This window comes from Papilio machaon, chromosome 25 (genome assembly GCF_912999745.1).
Source record: "Papilio machaon chromosome 25, ilPapMach1.1, whole genome shotgun sequence".
In the NCBI taxonomy this organism is placed as follows: Eukaryota; Metazoa; Arthropoda; class Insecta; order Lepidoptera; family Papilionidae; genus Papilio; species Papilio machaon.
In genome coordinates, this window is record NC_060010.1 from 4639011 (window position 1) to 4660415 (window position 21405).

At 33.2% G+C, this 21405-nt stretch overlaps 2 long non-coding RNA genes across 2 annotated transcripts; both read left to right on the forward strand.

Annotated features, from left to right (window-relative positions):
* Positions 1 to 1848: 1848 nt before the first annotated feature.
* LOC123722401 lies at positions 1849 to 5519 on the forward strand. Its single transcript, XR_006756482.1, has 3 exons — positions 1849 to 1881; positions 3067 to 3101; positions 5490 to 5519. It is a non-coding gene; the product is annotated as an uncharacterized LOC123722401 (long non-coding RNA).
* A 17-nt stretch (positions 5520 to 5536) lies between these two features.
* On the forward strand, positions 5537 to 20271 carry LOC123722402. The gene is made up of 3 exons (XR_006756483.1): positions 5537 to 5565; positions 6735 to 6766; positions 20217 to 20271. It is a non-coding gene; the product is annotated as an uncharacterized LOC123722402 (long non-coding RNA).
* Positions 20272 to 21405: the final 1134 nt, after the last annotated feature.

The following is a 21405-nucleotide window of genomic DNA, read 5'->3' on the forward strand; positions in this document are numbered from 1 at the left end:
TTGGTTTCCATTGCCGAATGTGCACAGTCTAAATCTATACAAAACCTTGTTATGTCTGCTTTTTCTAAAACAATGATAGGTATGATGGAGAGGGATTTGCAAAATTCTGAAAAATCCTGATTGTGAAAAACCGTTTTGTGCAAATTCGGTCCTATTTTTCAAATTCATTTGGCAGAATTTAATTTTCATTGGATTGAGTTAGATGTGTAAATTGAAAATAGTTTCACAAATTCCTTGTCGGTGTAAAATAAAAATAAAAGTATAAATTACAACTTTATCAATAGGTAAATGGTTAATGTAAGTAGCAGTGATAGATACCAGCAACAACAACAATTGTTGCAACGAATGGGCCGGCTAGCCCGGTGTAATACCACCACCACACAGAAGACAGGCGTCATGTGCATGTAATTCCGTGTTTTGTCTGATAAATGTGCGTTCTGGGGGTCAATTTTTATCATAAGGTGGCAAACGAGCTAACGACCACATGATTGGATGAAATAACGCTGCCCATAGATATCAGACATAGGACGAGATATACAAAGAGACATAGAAAGATGATATTTTCCTTTACTATGCGTCCAACAAATTCCCATCCCATTTCTTCCTGATGCTTTCCTTTACAAGGAAGACGCATAAGAAGTGGCATACTGTCTTTCTGTGAGTCTCTGAAGATCACCTCCTCTCCTGTCGTCATTGCATTGTCAGTTTCCTCCTCTATTGATCGTTGCGGATGTCTACGTACAGCGTTTGCTTTGCCATTTTGGTAATTCATGTGGCCGCTTGTTCGTTTACTGCCTTATAATATAAAAAAAATGATTTTTTCTCTAATATGAGTATTAATGAGCGTAAAAGCGTCGTCTATGCTTGCGCTTACTTAAATCAAGCTGGCTGATTTTATTTGGTGCTGTTTTTACTCTTTTAAAACCCTTTATAACTTACGTCAAAGCACAGTTTCAGTTTTTTCAACAGTTTTGTTTGTCACTTGAATTTTTCTGACTGTGAACGTTATATTTCTTGTTTCAATTCATGCTTCGTATTATGTCTACGTTTGAAAATACACAAATTATTATATCTAGATGTAGTCTAATACTTTAATGAAATAAGAAAATTTTTACATATCATCTAGTGGTTTTTAAATTACTTATTGTTTGTGTAAATTAGTTGCTTGTTTCTTTGAATTGAATAGAAAAATTCTTTCATTGTTGGTAAGATACACTATCACTGAGTGACATAAGCTATATTTATAACTAGATTTTTTTATTCTGCGCGGACTATGTTATGGGTAACTGCTAACACTTCATAAGATTACTATAATATCGTAATCTTATGTCGTGAGTATCGCCTAGCGTGCTCCGTATACGCAACCTTAAATTGTCGCCGCGAGTCGTCTATTCGGTCTGTACAGGCATAGAAAATACACTATATCGAATTTATAAAATTTCAACTGTAGATTTACTCCGCCATCTTCAAAATCGCAGCGACTTTTCTCATCACCATCTTGACAAACAGGTAGCGAGCATCTGGCTTTGGCGACAAAAGAACAAAATATCAGCGACACGTGCCTGTGTACGAACTTCTTGTAAGCGACAAAAATTGCCAGGTTTCAAAGATTTACGTAGCCTTGTGTATGAAGAACCTAATTCCACGGCCTTGTATGAATTCATAATGTAATCTCTGTTTCACGAAAGGGATAACAATATGTTTTACTAGTTTCATGATAGCGGAATTCAAAGATAAGACATTCAAGATTCCATGTAAATTAATCCAGTAGGCGCATTCCTAACGTCGCTTTGTAACCTATACTCCTTTGTGTGCAGACGCCGCGCACGACTCAGCACACTCGACATACACACGTGCCGAAGATGATTCTAGCTCCGAAATGTGAGTATACATACTAAATCAACTAAAGTATATACAGGATGTACCAGAAATACGTGTACCATAGATTACACCAGCAGACCAATAAATTTGTAGTACTCTGTTGTACATGTCTTTCCCGGACACTCTGTATATGATGTAAAAATTTAAGTAGAAAAAACAAAAGACAAAAGGTTTTCACTGATTTATCAATAGTATTGCGATACAACGTCGTATTAGAGCGTCGGTGGCTCAGGAGTTAAGCACTTGATTTGCAATCTGCAGGTGCTGGGTTCGAATCCCAGCATGTACCGATGGGTTTTTAGATTTTCTATTTACATATACACATTTTCATTATTATCCGACGTTCTTACGGCGAAGGAAAACATCGTGATGCAATCTGCAATATCTGAGAAGAAATTAAATGATATGTATGAAGTTAACCAACCCGCACTGGGCCAGCGTGATTGATTATACCACCCTAATTTGGGGTAGGCTCCGAGCTCCCTCAGTGGGGACTTACAGTGAGCTGATGATGATTACAACATATTTTTAACTGTTTTTATAGGGAACGATGAAGAGAAAGAATTTTAACTTTACACCTTAAAACAGTTCCTGTATTTTTCATAATAAATTACTTATATGCAGTGATGGTATAAAACAAAAGCTTTGTACATAAACAGCTTTTAGATGGTATAAGTCTAGAAAACCATGAAAGCTCTAAGAATACAGCTCCAGGAAACGTAAGCCGATTGGAAAAAAGTTGCAAACTTCACTTTGAAGGCTAATAGGATTACGCTGCAAAGATTGTGGAGCTCAACTCTTTGTAGCTTCTAACATTGAAATGTTCTACCATGTACGACTTCTATATGTATAATAAAAAAAACACTAACCCTAAAATATATAAAAACAAAACAAGTTAACAGTAGCCAGCTTTTGATTGCTTTTTATACGAATGAATCTGCGGTAAGATAAAAGGTAGCAGATGCGTTGATCTTTAATTGAAAGTGGAGGGACCTTCTTACACATCCCCTACTAAGATCAAATACCTTTCCTATTGTATTCTTATCATCGAAAAGAAATGAGAACTTAGACTTTAGTCTTAGGAAAACACTCATCAGACGAAACGCTGAATTACTTCTGTAGTAGCGATTACAGCTATTACCACAATCATACATTTCCTTCTCTTACATTCTTTTTTATTTCCAGGTCAAAAAATAATGAAAAGTCATGGATTGAAAATGGTAAGTTCTTATCTATACATCTATATATATAAAAGAAAGTCATGTTAGTTACACTATTTATAACTCAAGAACGGCTGAATCGATTTGACTGAAAATTGGTGGGCAGTTAGCTTAGAATCAGGAAACGGACATAGGATAATTTTTACCCCGTTTTCTATTTTTTTATTCCGCGCGGACGGAGTGGCGGGTAAAAGCTAGTCTTATATATATAAAAGAAAGTCGTGTTAGTTACACTATTTATAACTCAAGAACGGCTGAATCGATTTGACTGAAAATTGGTGGGCAGGTAGCTTAGAATCAGGAAACGGACATAGGATAATTTTTACTACGTTTTCTATTTTTTTTTTCCATGCGGACGGAGTCGCGGATAAAAGCTAGTTATTAATGAAATTGGAGTGTTTATATGTGATTGTATTCATAAATGTTATTTATATCATTGCTGATAAAGAAAACCCAACTTTTTCAATTTTATTCTGTCTGTGTTTCTGCAAGGCCACATTTGTTTAGGGTAATCAACAAAACGACTGAACTGATTTTGACGTGACTTTAAGAGAAGGTATCTGATGCATTCGGGCATGTTATAGGCTACTTTTATTGTTTGTACCATGAAAAAAGAAAATTGCAGATATATTTATTTTCATTGCAATTCTGTGTAATTTCTCCAAAACTCCATCAGCGCGGAATTGAAAAAAAAAACCCCTATGTTTTCTTGAAGACTACGTTCTACATCTATGCCAAATTTCAGCGAGATACAAGCAACCGTTCTGTGGGTACCTTCTATTAGAAGTAAGTTTGTTAAACAAATATCCATCCATACATCCAAACATTCGCGTTTATATGAGTAAGATGTGTTTGCTTTTTTAATGAAAGATTATAAATGTTGTTTCATCCGTTTTCATTCGGTCCAAACCTATTCTTATTAAACATTTATTCTGTATTAATTATAGGCAAAATATAATTATTTTAATCACAAGTCATTCGTAACAAATTATTTACAAGGGCGAATTCTCAAATAATTCAAAACAAGTTATTAAACTTGGGAAGCTAAATTACATTTCCAAGTTTGGAGTAATCTTGCCTAAAGAAGCCATCTTTGTTTATTTAATGGCGTTTGACGTTATTTAAACACAAATAGAAATCGTGATATAATAAATTTTGCTTACTGCCTTACTGTCTCACTCAGAGTCATTAAATGATTATTTTAGCAGTCCTTTAGTGTAGTTATCTGATACTAAGGAGATAGAAAAATATAACTTAATTTTGGATGTCGTATTTAATCTTATTCCGACTAATTTTACCCGAAATCAAGACACAAAATTAAAAAAAGTCATAAATCAAAAATTATAAAAAAAATTGGTATTTTTTATTGATATTTAGTAACTTAAATATAATTTATTTCTTGAAAAAAAATTACGATCTTACAAAATAACTCTTATTTATACATACTACAAAAATAAGAGTGTCTGTATGTAATGTAAAAAATTATATTTCGTACACGTGATGTATTTACGTAGCTGGTAACGAACGACCTATTTTTAAAAATTTTGTCCGTCTGCCTATATGTCTATCCGCAAGGCCTCATTTTTTCCGGTTCATCTCCGTAACGGCTGGAGTGATTATGACGGGACTTGAAAGGGAAGGTAGTTGATGCACACAAATTATAGGCTACTTTTTTAATTCTGCGCGGATGAAGACGCGGGTGACTGCTAGTTTCAAATAAAATTTATCACTGTAAATTACCAAACTTTGCATCGTTAAAAGATTTTTTTTTTTCAAAATAAATGTAAAGAGCAATTATTCTATTTTATTTTTTAAAGTTTTTTTTATAATAACTTTTTACAGAATTACATTTTAGTAATATTATAAATGCGGATATTTAGATGGATGGATGGATGTTTGTTATTACGTATCTCCAGAACGGTTCAACGGATCTCGCTGAAATTTGGCATAGATGTAGAACATAGTCTGGAAGAACACACAGAATATTATCATTTTTGGAACGAAGTTCCTTATCGCGCGTTGTGAAAGGGGGCTAGACGGAAAAAATTCTTACGAAAAGTTGTCACGACACGTTTTGCTATAGTAAGTATGTTAACGACGAATGAGCGCTACTTCACAATGGCAACGACGTTACAATATATAACGAAAATTCATAGAAATAAAATGTACTTCTTGTGAAGACTTAAGTTTTTTATTCATAGAATAAATATTGGTTCCTTCACTAATTAATTGAAAGGAACTTCGTTCCATCCGGGTGTCCCTTGACACCTCTCAAGTTTTTTTTTTTAATTCGGGCCGAACAGAGTCGCGGGCGTCAGCTAGATTATGAATAAATTGTGTATAGTTTAATTACTGTGGAGGTTATTCTTACCTATGTTACTTTTTCAGATGCCTTACTTGTCTACAATACCCGACATTTAACCAAGCCATACCCATCACTGGATAGAAAATCAACACTAAATATGTAAGTAATAAACTCCTAATTTCGTAGTAAATATTATACCATTAAAAAACATCGAAATTAATTATGTTATAGCTGTCGACTCCGTGGATTAAAAAACGTAATAAGACTTTGTGTTCTTCCAAACTATGTTCTACATTTGTGACAAATTTCATTAAGATCTGTTGATCTGCTCCGGAGATGCCTTCAAACAAACATCCATCTAAACATTCGCATTTTTAATATTAGTAAGATATTAAAATCTTACGTATATGCTGGCAAATAAAATAACTTTAAAGTTACATATTTTTTATACAAAGAAAATCCATGTGCTAAAAAAAAACTGTAAAACATACTGATTTATATAGATGCGAATATTTCTCACAGATATAGTCTGAAAGAACTCATAGGCTACTACTATACATACTATGTTTTCTTTTTTAATTCTGTGCAGACAAAGTAGCGGTCTAAAGTTAGTATAAAAGAAAACATAAATATTTCTATTTTTAGCTGTAGTTTAAATTACGACTCTCACAATTATGTTGTAACTCGTTCTTTGATTTTAAATACCTATTAAAAAAACAACTTGAATATAAATACAAATGGAAAATAATTCAGTAAATCAATGGAAGAAGAATGAATATAAAACGAGTCCACGGGGAATTTCTGCGACGGAGTTTAGATGCGGATTTACCCTCCCGTGAGGTATTACGACCCAATTAAAAATGCATCCATGCAATTTATAAAACGATTAAGGAAAAGTGAGGAATTTTACTCTGTTGTATGCATAGTTTTTGTGATAAATTAATTAAAGAATTAAGATATTATATATAACATTTTATGGCTTGAATGCAAAGATAAGAATCATGTTTCATCCGTACTATATGTATTCCAATTTCCTAGTTTTTATCGGATTTTATTCTTAAGCATCGTAATAAATCTTACATCTTACTAATATTATAAATGCGAATGTTTAGATGAATAGTTTGTTTGAAGGTATCTCCGAAATTACTCAACGGATCTTGATTGAAATTTGGTACAGATGTAGAACATAATCTGGAAGAACACATAGGCTACTCATTAAGTTTTTTTTTAATTCCGCTCGGACGGAGTCATGGGCGACAGCTAGTCTAAAATATATCTAGTTATATTCTCAAATTTTGTCTTATATTAATTAAACTTATCTTTTACAGGTTACATAAAAATAGAACATCACAACGAATTGGTGAGTAACTTTTTTTATATAAGATACATTTTTTTATAGGACATAACAATTTTAGTATTAGTAATTAAAGGTGAATGAATGAAAATTATTTTACTGAAATATCGAGCAGTATAAAGGCAAATTCTCTTATAGTGATAAAAACTTTTCTGGCCCGTTGGTCAAATCTGAAACTAAAGTAGGCATATTGTCCCGTCTTTGTTGCTTATCATTTTCTATGCCTTAGTTGGTTTAATTTTCTGACAAACTAACCGCGATAATAGTGCCACACGATAAAGTTGAACAATGTAACAAAATAAACCAAAAACAATTTGTAAATACCAGGGCTGCATAAACTGTGATATCTCGGTCCGCAATAACGAGTGTGTTTGTATGGGAATATAAGCGGGCGCACCTAACAATAAATTCGGGGCTTAGACGGCCCTGGTCGACGCCAGAACGCCACTGCATCGTAATCCCTCAGTTTAGTTAATGGCTTTGCATTCAACATGCATTTTAATGTATTCGAATATGCTGTGAATTCTTTAGTTAATCGCAAAAAGCTGACAACTATTGCAACTTGCTTCTGTTGTGGAATAGAGAGGGCGTGCGACAGGAATACAATTGTTGAAATGTATGGATGTATGTATGTGTATTAGGTTAGGTTTAAAGAATTTATTCTCAAAAAGACAAACAAAAAGTCACATGAGAATAATATAGCACACTATACATAATACAATATGGTCGCCGTTTTAGTTATCAATTTACTTTTTTACAACAATCTAAAATGTATTGAGCTAGCTTTAACTTAAATTTTTAATTGATGAAGATAACGAGTTATAAATTTGTACTCCTTCGTATGTTATATTTTTTACACCGTAGTTAGTTCGCACTTTCGGCAGAACAAGTAGACTTGCTCGTCGAGTGTTACGCTTATTAATCTGTTATAACTTTAGAAACGATATGTTAGTGTTATATTATACGACTGGATTCAAAATAGAACACACGGTACATCATTTATGGATAGTTTTAGATAAGAATGACATATGAACAAAGAAATAGACAAAGAGTAAGCTAAGAAGTGATGAATGTAACATGATTACGTAGAGAGTGATGTCAGTTAATAGAGCTGAACACATACAGATTTTTATATTCTTTATCTCTTCCTCTTTTCTCTCTTGTTTTCCTTCTGTTATAGCGAGTATAGGAACGTCAATCAAAACGTAACGAACATATGACGTGTTACGATGCGTGCTTCATAGGGTTTCAACCTTCATAAATATTCAAGCTGTGGTTCGCTTTTACGCCGTGTGACAGCAACGGCATACGTAATTTATGTCTTTCGTATTTAAGTTCATCCAGATGAGGTTTATTGAAGTGATGGATAGAGTTGCCTTTGATACTTAATAATTGGATGAAGAAATTTTAATTCTTAAATGTATACAATAGATGGCGCTTTCTTAAATTAGTTAAACTGACGTCAGTTTTGAATTTTCTTTTGTTTTTAAGATCTATAATTATTGTTAATTTTTTGTTACTCTTACCACCTTAAAATGTCCTAACTTTTTGTTATTATCGACACGTTTTGTTAATCAAACAAAATATACATTTTTAACGTCTACGACGAAAGTTTATAAATAACCTCCGATGATAGATGACTTTCAGAAAAAGAAAAAATATTTTTTAAATGTTGCTATAAATTTGAACTCAGAAGCTACTATAAGGATAATCCCTACTTTGATATTTGTCGTTGACAGATATCGCGTCGTATTTCTTACTGAATTTTTATAAAATATAATACACTAGCAGTCGCCCGCGACACCGTTCGCGCAGAGTTAAAAAAAGAAAACTTTAATAGTAGCCTATGAGTTCTTCCAGACTATGCTCTACATCTATGCCAAATTTAAACAAGATCCATTGAGCCGTTCCACAGATACCTTGAAACAAACATCCATCCATCCATCCAAAAATTCGCATTTATAATATTAGTAAGAAGTTAGATATATTTTGATTATTACTATGAAATAAAAAACAACGTCACATAACTTGTATTTTACTTAAAAAAAATTCAAAACAGATAATGTATTGATATGTACTTAGTTCATTGTAGATTTTTATTTTAGATTACGTTACTTTTTTAACGCTTATTTTACAAATTTAGAAAGTATATATTAATAAAATATATTAACATAAGTTCCTGTTAAAATAATTTAAATAAAAAAAAAAACAAGAATAAAATTTAAAAAACGACTACAATAGAATTATATTTTATAATTAAATCATATGAGTAATTAATAATATAAAATTGATAATTGCTAATGTTTCAATTAATCAGAAGAAAATCCTTTTAGAGCTCAGCTGTATTCTGTTAATAAATTACACGGATATTCATATATTCGCGGCTTACGATATCAGACTAACGCAGATGCCCGCTCTTAGTTTATACAACCTAAAATCTACTACAAGCACTAAAATATTCTCATTAAGGTAAAATTATCTTTAAGGCAAAATAAAATCTAAATGGTTATGTATTTGGCTTCAAATGTACTTCATACAGTATTTTGACTGCAGGTTACTAGCTTTATATAAACATAGCTATAAGTTACTAAATTAGGTTAAATTAATACAATTAATTTACGTAAATGGTTACAATGTATTTAATAAGTACTAGCTTTTGCCCGCGACTCCGTCCGCGCGGAATAAAAAATAGAAAACGGGGTAAAAACTATCCTTTGTCCGTTTCCTGGTTCTAAGCTACCTGCCCACCAATTTTCAGTCAAATCGATTCAGCCGTTCTTGAGTTATAAATGGTGTAACTAACACAACTTTCTTTTATATATATAGATAGATTTAAATTTAGCATATGTAGACTCACGTCTTATGTCCTCGGGTAAACTATTAAGTAAATATGGAACTCGTTTTTTTAACGTTCTGTCTCCTCTCATCTGTATTTTTATTTTTATTTTAGTTATATATGTGAATTTAATTGTGACTTACTAAAGCCTATATTGCTGATTTTAACTGAGTGAGGTGTTCGATTCGTCTTCCTCGGAGTGTGATAGGGTATATTACATTGGCACAAAACACATGTAATTGACGTAGGACGTAAATTTCTAAATTAGTGACAAACGAGATTGAATCATACTCGTTATATGTATTTTACATCGTTAAATCATTTTTTATAGTTTATTCTAAAATAATAAATTATTTTATGTGAAATAAAAGTTTATTTAGTTTGTTTTAAAATCTTTGTTTTAAAAAGCACCCAACAGATGGCGTTATCCATTGGAACTTAAGTCGGGTTTTTGATTTTTTAATCAAGGTTAGGTTTTTGTTTGTTTTTGTTTTTGGTCGGCGCTATGCCTCCCTCTCGTTCTCCTAACATATCATCAAGATTATTTTATGAATACATAGAATTACTTATCTTCTTATACACATAAATAAAAATTTTCATGTCACAATGTTAGTTACCGTACGCCTCCGAAACGGCTTTACCGATTTTTACCAAATTTTATATGCGTATTTAGTAGGTCTGAGAATCGGCTACTATCTATTTTTCATACCCCTATTAAGTTTTTTTTAACTGCGCGCGGACGGAGTCGCGGGCGACAGCTAGTATCTACATAAGAGTTGAGAAATAAAAGACAAAGATTTCCCGAGATTACATTCGATGAGAGCGAAACAACAAAGTGGGAGCGATTAAACGTAATTCTTTGGCAGAACAATCTGTTTCTTGTCTACTCTTCCCAGTTTTGACGGGATAAGCATTAAGGATCAAGATTAGGGTGAACATGTAGTGATGAGTGTAAGCGATTTTATTTATAAAGGAAAAAAATAAATCTTGTGACTACGACTTCGGACTCGAAAATATTGGTACATCTTCAGAACAATAACAATTGCTGCGTACCTATTATGAAAAAAAAAATAGTGTAATTTATAAATTCCAAATACACTCCTAAGAGTCATCTTCTATAATTGCGTTATCATAATTTGAGAACATACCCTCAATAAATCTTGAGATTACTCAAAATGCCAAGAAAAAGCACTAAATCTAATACAATTTCCAACAATTAATTACGCAAAAAATTGCGAATCTTAATTCGTACCACACTTTGGGCGTTTTCCACAATGAGAATATAAGTCGTCAACGCTCGTCTTTGTACTCTATTCTCAGTCTTATAGTGCCGATGATGTATAAGGCAATGCTGCGAACTGACAAGGCTTAAGGCGAGAAAGGAATTGCGGATATTGTGGTCATTTCATGCTACCCTAGTCTATTTGGTTGGTTACAGGAAATATTTATACTGTCTATCATGTTTTGTGAATATTAAGATGTTTTCAAGATGGATAAGTTTTGTGTGTATGTATCTTTTTATGTATGACTGTCCCATTGTGCTTGTAGCCTTAAAGATTTAACTTATTTTTAATTGTAAGGTATAATTTGAGTCGTATTCTTCCTTAGATTGTTATAAAATCAGCCATACATGATTTTTGACTTCTATTATCCTGTCAATTTTTTCAGAAGTAAACTCGTATAAAATACTCAATTGTGTGAAATAAACTTAGCTATATCTGAAAAAAGCTGTCGCCCGCGTCTCCACCCGCGCGGAATATAATAAAAAACTAGTAAGATTAATTCGCCGGACCTTTTGAAAAATTGGCGTGCGTGTACAAAGTAACAGAAATTGTCACCAAAAAGCTTAATTTACAGTTTTACCTTTATAATTATACAATTTAGAATTACAATATTGAAGTAGGACAGTAAAAGCTGGCTGCAGAGGGATTTAGTGAGAGCCAAATCTGGGATTTGAGCTGCACAGGTGCGATAACCGTAAATAAACTAACTGCATGTTAGTTTTGCGAGCTTAGTCATGCCTCGTGTTGTTATAATATATTAAGTTTGATTAATGTTGTGGTCGCTTGAAATAATTTTGATTAGCTGTTGTCCACGACTTCGTCAGCGTAGAATAAAAAAAGTACCTTATAATACGAGCACATATATCAAGTTCCTTCCCTTCAAAATCCCGATAAAATTGGAACAACCGTTCCGGAGATTACTCGAAACAAATGCGACCTTGCGGACAGAGATACAGACAGACAGACAAAAAAAATCGATATTACATATAGAGCGATATACAAAGTTACGTACTATGTCAAGTTATATAATATAGCTAAACAAATTCAACTGGCTTTATCATTAATCACCGGACCGGAGATATAGCATCGCCAACCATTTCCGGTCAGAGATTAACTTCCGGATGCATAAGCCGCGAATGTCGAGAAACAGTTTGTTAAGACAAACTATAGTCCATAGTCGAATTGTATATAAATTATGCCAAACAATAATTAACAATTTTACCAGACATGATCACCCTGGCCTATTCCCACTCACATGGGATCGGCACACAAGGTTTTATGAACCTTAAAGTTTCAGCTTAAGTTTTTACGGCCGGCCGCCTGCCTGTCGCCAACCCTACTTGGGAGGAATTTCTTAAAATTCACAATATAAACAAAATAATTCGAAATCTATCTATATATATAAAAAAAAGTCGTGTTAGTTACACTATTTATAACTCAAGAACGGCTGAACCGATTTGGCTGAAAATTCATGGGTATGTAGTTGAGAAACAGGATACGGACATAGGATACTTTTTATCCCGTTTCCTTTTTTTTTAATTCCGCGCGGACGGAGTCACGGGTAAAAGCTAGTTACTTCTAAAAATACACCGAAAAAAATAATACTAACAAAACATTGCAAATATAACACAACTTCAAGTTATTGTCTTAATAATGGTCCTGTAATTGGTCTTTCAAAACATTATTTACCAGACATTTCTGTTGAATTCGACTGTATATGAAATTTGTATAGAAATTATTTGTATATCCTATAATTTTTTTCCAATATATCGTATTTAATATTCTATTACGTACCTCGAAACGAAAAAACGGAACCCTTATACGGATTACTTTGTTGTGCGTTTAGCGTCTCACAAAGTTACACACCAAAAGCTTTCACTTTTTCAAAACTAAAATTTTACATAATCCTGGATAAACAGAGCCAAGTAATTATTGCTTAAGCAGCGAAGGGTTGAGATAAAAGAATAGTAAATTGAGTCTCTACGGCTAAGAATGGCCTAGGTTAAAAACGTCTCCTTAAAACAACGAGTCTGTACTTGCCCCTTTGACAAAATAAAGAATAAGTTTTTAAAATCTGCAATTTTAAAACCCTGAAACTCTTTTAGGAAGTTACGATTTATTTTTATCTAGGTCGCTTGTATATTTGCGTGAATAATATACATATTTTAATAATATTATAAATGCGAATGTGTAGATGGATGTTTGTTTGAAGGTATCTCCGGAACGGCTCAACAGATCTTGATGAAATTTGGCATGAAAGTAGAACATAGTCTGGAAAAACACGTAGTCTCGGGCGACAGCTAGTATACTTTTTTTTTTAAATTGAAAAAGTTAGCGCTTGACCACGATCTCACCCGATGAGGTGAAGATGTGGTCTAAAGATGACGCGCTAGCTTTGTAGATGCCTATTCACTCTACTCTTGACGGCCCCCACATCGTACTTGGACGGAAAAACTGACGCCGGCAACTTATTCCAATACTTAGCAGTACGTACAAGGAACGAGTACTATACTTATATTCAATATTCATACAGTGATAATAACATTCGCTAATATACAGTAAACAATTGAAGTTTTCATTTACTGTCGCATTCAAAGTCGTTATATGGTCTTTAAAGAAATCCCTTGATGATTTCTTATACTAAATCTCTAATCAAATCACTTAATTATAATGACAGTAAGAGGCTTTATTAAGTTTTAAATATAAAAAAGGATTTACTTTCAAAGCTGCTGTGTTTTTTTTTTTCTAAAAAAGACTACGGCATAACTTTGACAAAGCCAACTTGTCACTGTGACGTCACGACGTTGTGTTCAACGAATGCGAGACACAATACAATGTTACTTTGTTTTTACATCTCATATTCACGATTCTCTCCTATTGTACATTTATGCGCAGAAGTTTTTAAAAAGCTTTCACTTGCCGCGGCTGTTTTTTTGATGTATTATTTTATTTATAATACTAATTTAAAATTGCAATCCATTTTAACTATTCGTAATTTAGATACTGCCAGATAACTAAGATAAAATAAAACTTGATGTGATTAATAAAACGCTTTGTTAATCACATCAAGCCAGGCAAAAGAACTTCAAACATTCTGCTTTTAGTTATTTAGTAAAAGAGTTTATTAGAGTGAATTTCCACTACTCAAATAATAATCTATTCATATCTCAGAAAATTCACAACCAAGGAGAGAGAATAAAATATATTATTGTAAATTTTTTGGTATATATTGTGAATAATAATACCAAATACAATTTTCATAACCTAATATCATAAGGGCATAATTTATTTAGTCATATACCGACTGATGATCACTGGGGCCTAATTTTTACTCCTATTTCCCTTCCCATCCTTTTCTTATTAGGATAGGATGGGAAGGGGAAGTGGATTTGGCGGTAGAGGGGACGCATAGGAAGGAGAAATATCCTCTTTCTGTGCGTCCCCTTCTCCGTTGATTAAAGGTAGGCAACGCACTGCATTTGCGGATTTCTATGGCCAACGGTCGCCTCGCTATTGCGGCGAATCCAGGTGGCCGTTTGCTCGTTTGCCACCTTATAATATAAAAAAAAAAACTGATTGGTTGATGTAAATCAAGCGTCGTGCGGGGAGTCAATTGACGAGTATAATGCACGGTAAGAAAAAGTAAGGACTATAGTCCAATTTATGTGGACTCTAACGACAAATTTAAACGGTTCTCGTATGCCAGAGCTATAGCATGCGTGAACAGAATATCTCACGCACTACGCATGCGGGCGTTAACGACTAATGTAACTACGCCTTAATACGATTAAGAATGTTTTAAGCAAATCACATGTCATAGGAATCTCCTACCCTGCTTCATTAACATGAACTGTAATATCAGGGATGTGAATTATGTATGCCTTCAGGAACGTAAGAGCGGACGTACGTCTGAATATTTATGAACACAGACGCCTGATGTCCCGAGTTGATTCTACGTACTCAACGATGGAATTTACGTTACTTTACAAATTATGTATAGCCCTTTGTTAATGAAATTTCACGTAACATGACAACTACGTACGTACTTCGTATATCCGTAAAAACACACGATGTATGGTTTGGTGTTCTTTATAACGGAAATTCAATTTTTGAATTGGCCTGAATTGCGTCTGTCCGTAAATCTGTTGTGTTCCGGGTAATCTTGGAAACCTTTTGAGCTTTCTTGACGGATTTTTTGTTGGATTGTAGCTTATGTGTGAGCATAATTTAGGCTATTTTTAATAACATAGGTAAATTTTATTCCGAGCTAACGAAGTAATATTATCGTAACACTATCTCGATGGTTCCTATGTAAACAAACGTAACTCACACTTTGTCCTTTTTCAATGTTTTAAGCTTTTTTTACTTTACATGATAACCATTCCGTTATGAATGATTTTATATTTTTTACAAAACTACTCCATCTCTAATTTTACGCAATATTTATTTATATTCTTTAAAATTTTAATGATAGTTAAAATTTTGGTTATGTGTTAAATGTGGAATAACTTCATTCTGTTTATATCTTTCCTTTCTTATTTATCTTTTTATTTCAATATTGACTTTGTATATTGGACTAGTAGCTTCGTAATAATTTGAATACATATATTCATGGACTGCAACCACAATACCGTTCATAATCGTTTTAAGCATATTTTTATTATTCCATTGTATTCTTTTTGTTGAATTAATTTCAGATGCATTGTGGCCAATTGTTGCTACATTCTCTTTGTTCGCATTTTACTATTACCCACTCGGTCTCTTGTGATTCTTTCTTCATCCGTTCATTTTACAATGAAAGAGACACTCAAAAGCTTTTTCATTCGATTCACAAGTTTCCTTCTATACAATTCTTTTAGTTGACTTAAGTTACATTCCACTTTTATTCTTTATTTTTAATCTCTTTTAATTAGCACGGAAATGTACAACTATGTAGATAATTCAGTACACAACACTCTGTATTCTGCTAATAAAACTATATACCAAAATTAGTTAGGTACAGTCGCGGAAATCCGTGGTGTTCTACTTATAAAAAATTGTCTTATTCAATGCAACAAAATAAACTCCGCTTCTTCGTTACGTTGTTGCGCAAACGACGCAATAATATTACAAACAATTAGTCGTGTTCCACTGATCGAACTACATACAGAAACATTTAAGAGCTGCACCCTTTTGATTATTGTTGCAGGTCGTCTTCTAAATGTGTACAAAACGTTCAAACGACTGTAGCTTTTAAGGTGGAACACTGCCAGATTCCCCGATTGTACTTAGTTACATTTTAAATCTTTATTAGACAATACGTTACAATACGCTTAGGTTATACTTTTAGTATAGTTTTTAATGCAGTTTGCTTAATAGAAAATGAAGTAAGTTTGTGCATTTATCGCTAAATAAACTGTAATTTAACATTGTTATAGATCTAAGATTCTTGAATTAAATTATTTTGTCGGCAATTCTTAAAATTCATAATTAAAACAAAAGAAGTCATAATTCACACAGCAAAAATAGCGTCTTTTTATCTCGCAAGGGAAAGTAATAACCGCTGTAAAACGTTAAACTCAAAGCAAAAATAAACAATGAGAAATAAATACAGACATGTTTTCATGTAACATATGAAATTTTCCCGCACGTACAATACATTACACAGACTAGTTATCACTTATATCAAAAAGCATACGTCACCCTGTCTCGTGTTAGCTTTGTGCGTACAGTCGCGTACAATACGTACACATTTTCAAAATATTTTGTAACTTATCGCGATGAGATATGATTGCGCTTTTTCACGCGAGTGTACCTTTTATGTTGATGTTTATTAAACTTTACGTTGATAACGCTTTGTTCAAACTAGCCAGTTGTTTTGCTGTTTGTATATTTAGTAAAATTAATGTTTTCATTGCAGTGACTTTCACTGTTTTTAGGGTTCCGTACCTCTAAAGGAAAAACCGGAACCCTATTAGGATCACTTTGTTGTCCGTCTGTCTGTCAAGACACTTTTTTCAAGAACGCGTGGAGGTATCGAGCTGGAATTTTTTTTTGTTGCTTGGGTTAATTTCCGACTCTTCGCGGACATTACCAGAAATTTCCCTCTCATATTATTATATATTTGACAGGCAACAAGTAAATGTAGTGTTATATTTAAATCATTAAAAAGTTGTTAATTTTGTTTTAAAATAAGAGTTAAGACGTAAATCCGACTTTTGCACTTAAAGTAAAAAAAACTAACACATTTAATGTCGTAAACAAACATGTCAAAAACGTAATAAAGATGTTTGTGATGTTAATTCTGTTTGTACGATACGAATCTCTTGTATTCGGCTTCTTAATCAATATTCGAGAAGTTCGTTATTTACTACGAAATCATCGTATATGTTATTCATCGTATGTAAAAGTCAATTCTCGTACTTGTACGATATATCATGTCAATGTAATTTATAAGCTGATAGCGGAAATCGAATAATTGTTTATTTTTAATTTATTACTAACTGTAGCCCGCGACTCCGCGAGAAATTAAAAAAAAGACTTGATAAGTAGCCTATGTGTTCTTCCAGACTATGATCTATATCTGTGACATGTTTCATCAAGATCCGTTGAGCTGTTCCGGAGATAACTTCAAACAAACATCCATCTATTAATCATCATTAAACATTCAAATTTATAATATTAGTAAGGTTTCTCCGATTTTCTACAAACCACTGCCTGATTATATTAGTAAAATTTTTAACGTTAACACAATTTTCGTGTTTTTTATGCTTTTACACATGTTTGTCCCCTTATAGCATCCTAACATGTAAACTGTTTAAAGTAACCTTTTTCTTTACATTTAGATGCTTCTTTTGCCAGTGACTTAATAATACGCTATTATTAATTTTTAAAAATACTTTATTTTTTAATTCCCCGCCGGCGCTTGATATTTGAACCACATGTTAATCCATAATTCACGGGAAGCGTCTGCCTTCTAATGCATTAGAGGCGGTTGCTAAATATTTATGTGAACTTCCCCAATCTTCTAATGAATTTCGCTCTTCTGAATAATTGTAACACGGAACGTGCCTTTTCGGTGATGGGTTATAATTTAGTAATCTAACTAATATTATAAATGCGAATGTTTAGATGGATGGATAGATGTTTGTTTGAAGGTATCTCCAGAAGGGCGCAACGGATCACGATGAAATTTGGAAAAAAAGAGGTGATGACAGATGTAGCGTCTTTCGAATCGTACTCTTTCATTCGTCTGATGTTTATTTGTTTTTATATCGTATTTAAAATAATTTTAATAGGTTTTTCCAATTAAATTTATTATATACTAGCTGGTTCACGCGACTCCGTCCGCGTGGGTCAAAAAGAACTTCTTAACAAGTAACCTATGTGTTCTTCCAGAATATGTTCTACATTTGTGCCAATTTTCATCAAGATGTATTGAGCCGTACCGGAGATACTTTCAAACATCCATCCATCCATCTAAACATTTGCATTTATAATATCAATACGACTTGTAATGTATTTTTTTCATTACATATACTTAGAAAATACGTCACATTAAGTACTGTGGATGTAGCACGAATACTTGTGCAATCGCCATCGTATCATTGAAAATATTGTATTCACATTAGTGCAGCAACCCCTATCGGGTGTAACCAAAAATCCATCATTATTTTGACAAGATTGATAATGTTTATACGAAGACGATTTTTACAAATATTCGTGCTAGACCCACTATTCGTTCAATATTAAAAAAGCAGTAAAGTAATTTTCATTTTCAACTAAATCTTTTGCCAGATTCCTATCGGTTATCGCAAGTAAGCTAAGCTCTGGATATACCGTAATATCCGTCTCGTTGAATTCAAAAGTATCAGACGAAAAAGAAAACAGACCAGTCTAAGCGGAAAATAACGTTTCGTATTCGATTCAGTTTCATTTCTTTGATGTTGTATATACTTTTTTGAAATTTTTGAAGTTTTATTTATATTTTATTTAATTGTAGCTTAAATTACAAAAAAGGCGACTCTTCATCGACTATCATCATCACCTTTATCATTCTACCACATTCTCTTTCAGTCTCTTCAACACATCTCTATCACAGCCATCAATGTTTAATTGCATCAGTGTACCGTAAATTGTGAATGTACAAAATATCGAAATATAACCCGTCACTTTTTAAATGAATTCATTCGATATCCAATTTGCCAACTCTTTACAATTTATCTAGTCGAATTATAAAAGTAATCATTTATATCTGACGAAGGTATCATATCAAAAATCTTAATACGAATGCTGATTCCGCAAACAAACTTTTACTTCCATTTGGGGCACTTTAATGTCAACCTCAATCGCAAATTGTTTGCACGATGAAACGTGATTTTCTTGCCTCTACATGATAAGTGAAAATTAATATTTACCTTTGTTCCAAAGAAAGTGATTGCTTCCTTATAATAAAACAAATATTATTCTTAATATTTATACTATTGTATTAAATTGTTAATAAAATTAAAACAAACAAAAAGATAAGCGTTAAGGTTCCAAATACGTTTGTCTGGCTCTGAAGCAACTGGCAAGCTTTGCTCGTACGATTCCGACTTATTTCTAAAATAGCTTTTGCCCGCGACTCCATCCGAGCTGAAAAAATCTTAGTGAGTAGTCCAATAGTCGTTGTAAGAATTAAAAATCGTAAAAAGACCTATGTGTCCTTCTAGACTGTGATCTAGGCTAGATCCATCAAGCCGTTTTGGAGATGTCTCACAAACATCAATCCAAAGTGTCATCTTTATAATATTATAAGGTGAAACTTAGCGAGAACCCTCAGGAGTGAGGAAACGATGCGCAGAGAGAGAGAGATAATGATGAACCTTAAGAAGGAAATGAATTCCGATATAACGGCTGATAGATATGTATGGATGAGTAGCATAATATTGTGCCGACCCTCCAGAGAAGATGGCAGGCTGATAGCTGAAACAAACAAAGGTTATCAATTATTCATATAACTATAAATGTTTCAACCAATTTTTGTATCCTAAATAGGGTTGCCAGGTCACCAAACCTACTAGCCGGACAAACCAGCCAGGTTGGCCGGACATTTGGGTAAAAAGGTCGGACACCTTATATTATATAGTATTTTGTCTCAGTATTAATAGTATAATACACTCTCGTTTGGGAAATGTAAAAAGCCTAACAAAAGCCGGACAACTCGGACACCGTTTATTTTGGCCGGACACGCAATCAAAAAGCCTAACTATGTCCGGTTTTATCCGGACGCCTGGCAACGCTAATCCTAAAGATGATAGGCACCTGACCTATTCTTACGTATTATGTTATAGTTAAATGCTATATTTGATTGTTTCAGATGAATCAGAGCGCGATGTGATCACAAACTCGATGCCGCAATTGCCGAATTCAGGGTGAGTATTACAAATAAAGTAAAAAAGCAACAAGCGACTTGCTTGATGATAAAAAAACCCTCAAAGTCCGAGTCGGACTCCGGCAACGAGTGTTCCGTATAAACCTATAGGTTTATAAATATAATTTACGGTTTTCGCAATTTTTCCTTTATCTGTGCTATACGTTGCTTAGTACCTTAATTTCAATATAATGATCATAATTTCAAGATTCTTAGTTCACGGGAAGTAATCTGTAGGTTTTGATTCCTTTGCGAGTATCGAAAATTTACGGCATAAACGGCTGTATCTTTTGATTGCGTTGACTTAGAAGTTTATTTTTTCACAGCTCCGAGGGATCTAAGTAGACTTGAGTATTTCATATAAAATCCAACTTGATACCTTCACGCGTTCCTGAGAAAAAGTGTCAGACTGACAAACAGACAACAAAGTCATCCTATAAGGTTTCCGTTTTTCTTTCCGATATGCGGAACTCTTAAAACATGTCTATTAAAATTTTTGTTTTTTAAAGTAACTATTTATAAATTGAATTATTGTCTTCAATAAAAGCAAATAACAAATGCTTAGCTTTATGTGTGCGTATGTGTATATATGAAAAACAAAACCTCTATACGTGTGAAAGCAATAACTTAGAGTGCTTTACTTATCCCAGACTCTTGTACCGCGTCTTAGCTCATATGTATTATTGAAAGAGGTACTGCGGAACAAAAGTTACTGCTCCAATAAAAAGGGAAGTTTTGTTTGTGGTAATAGGATTTAGCTTTATTTTAATTGAACAAATGTGTACTTTTGTATTTTATCGTTGGTTTCTGAGATCAAAATCTGTGTATAAAACTTATTGTTATCTCTCTTTTGTCAAAGATAATGAGAGGGATGAAGATAAATTTAATACAGGGATTTTTGTCTCAGAAACCAACCATCGTAAGACCAGTCATGATGTATTGATCCGAATGTTGGGCTGTTAAAGGGACGGATGTAGAGAGTACATGTGGCAGAAATACGAATGTTAAGATGGATGTGTAGTATATTAGACGAAGTCTGAAAGTAGCACCAGTAGTAGAAAAATTGAAAAGTAAAAGGTTAGCGTGGTATGGGCATGTTATGAGGAGAGAAGAATCGCATGTGGCAAAGAGAACG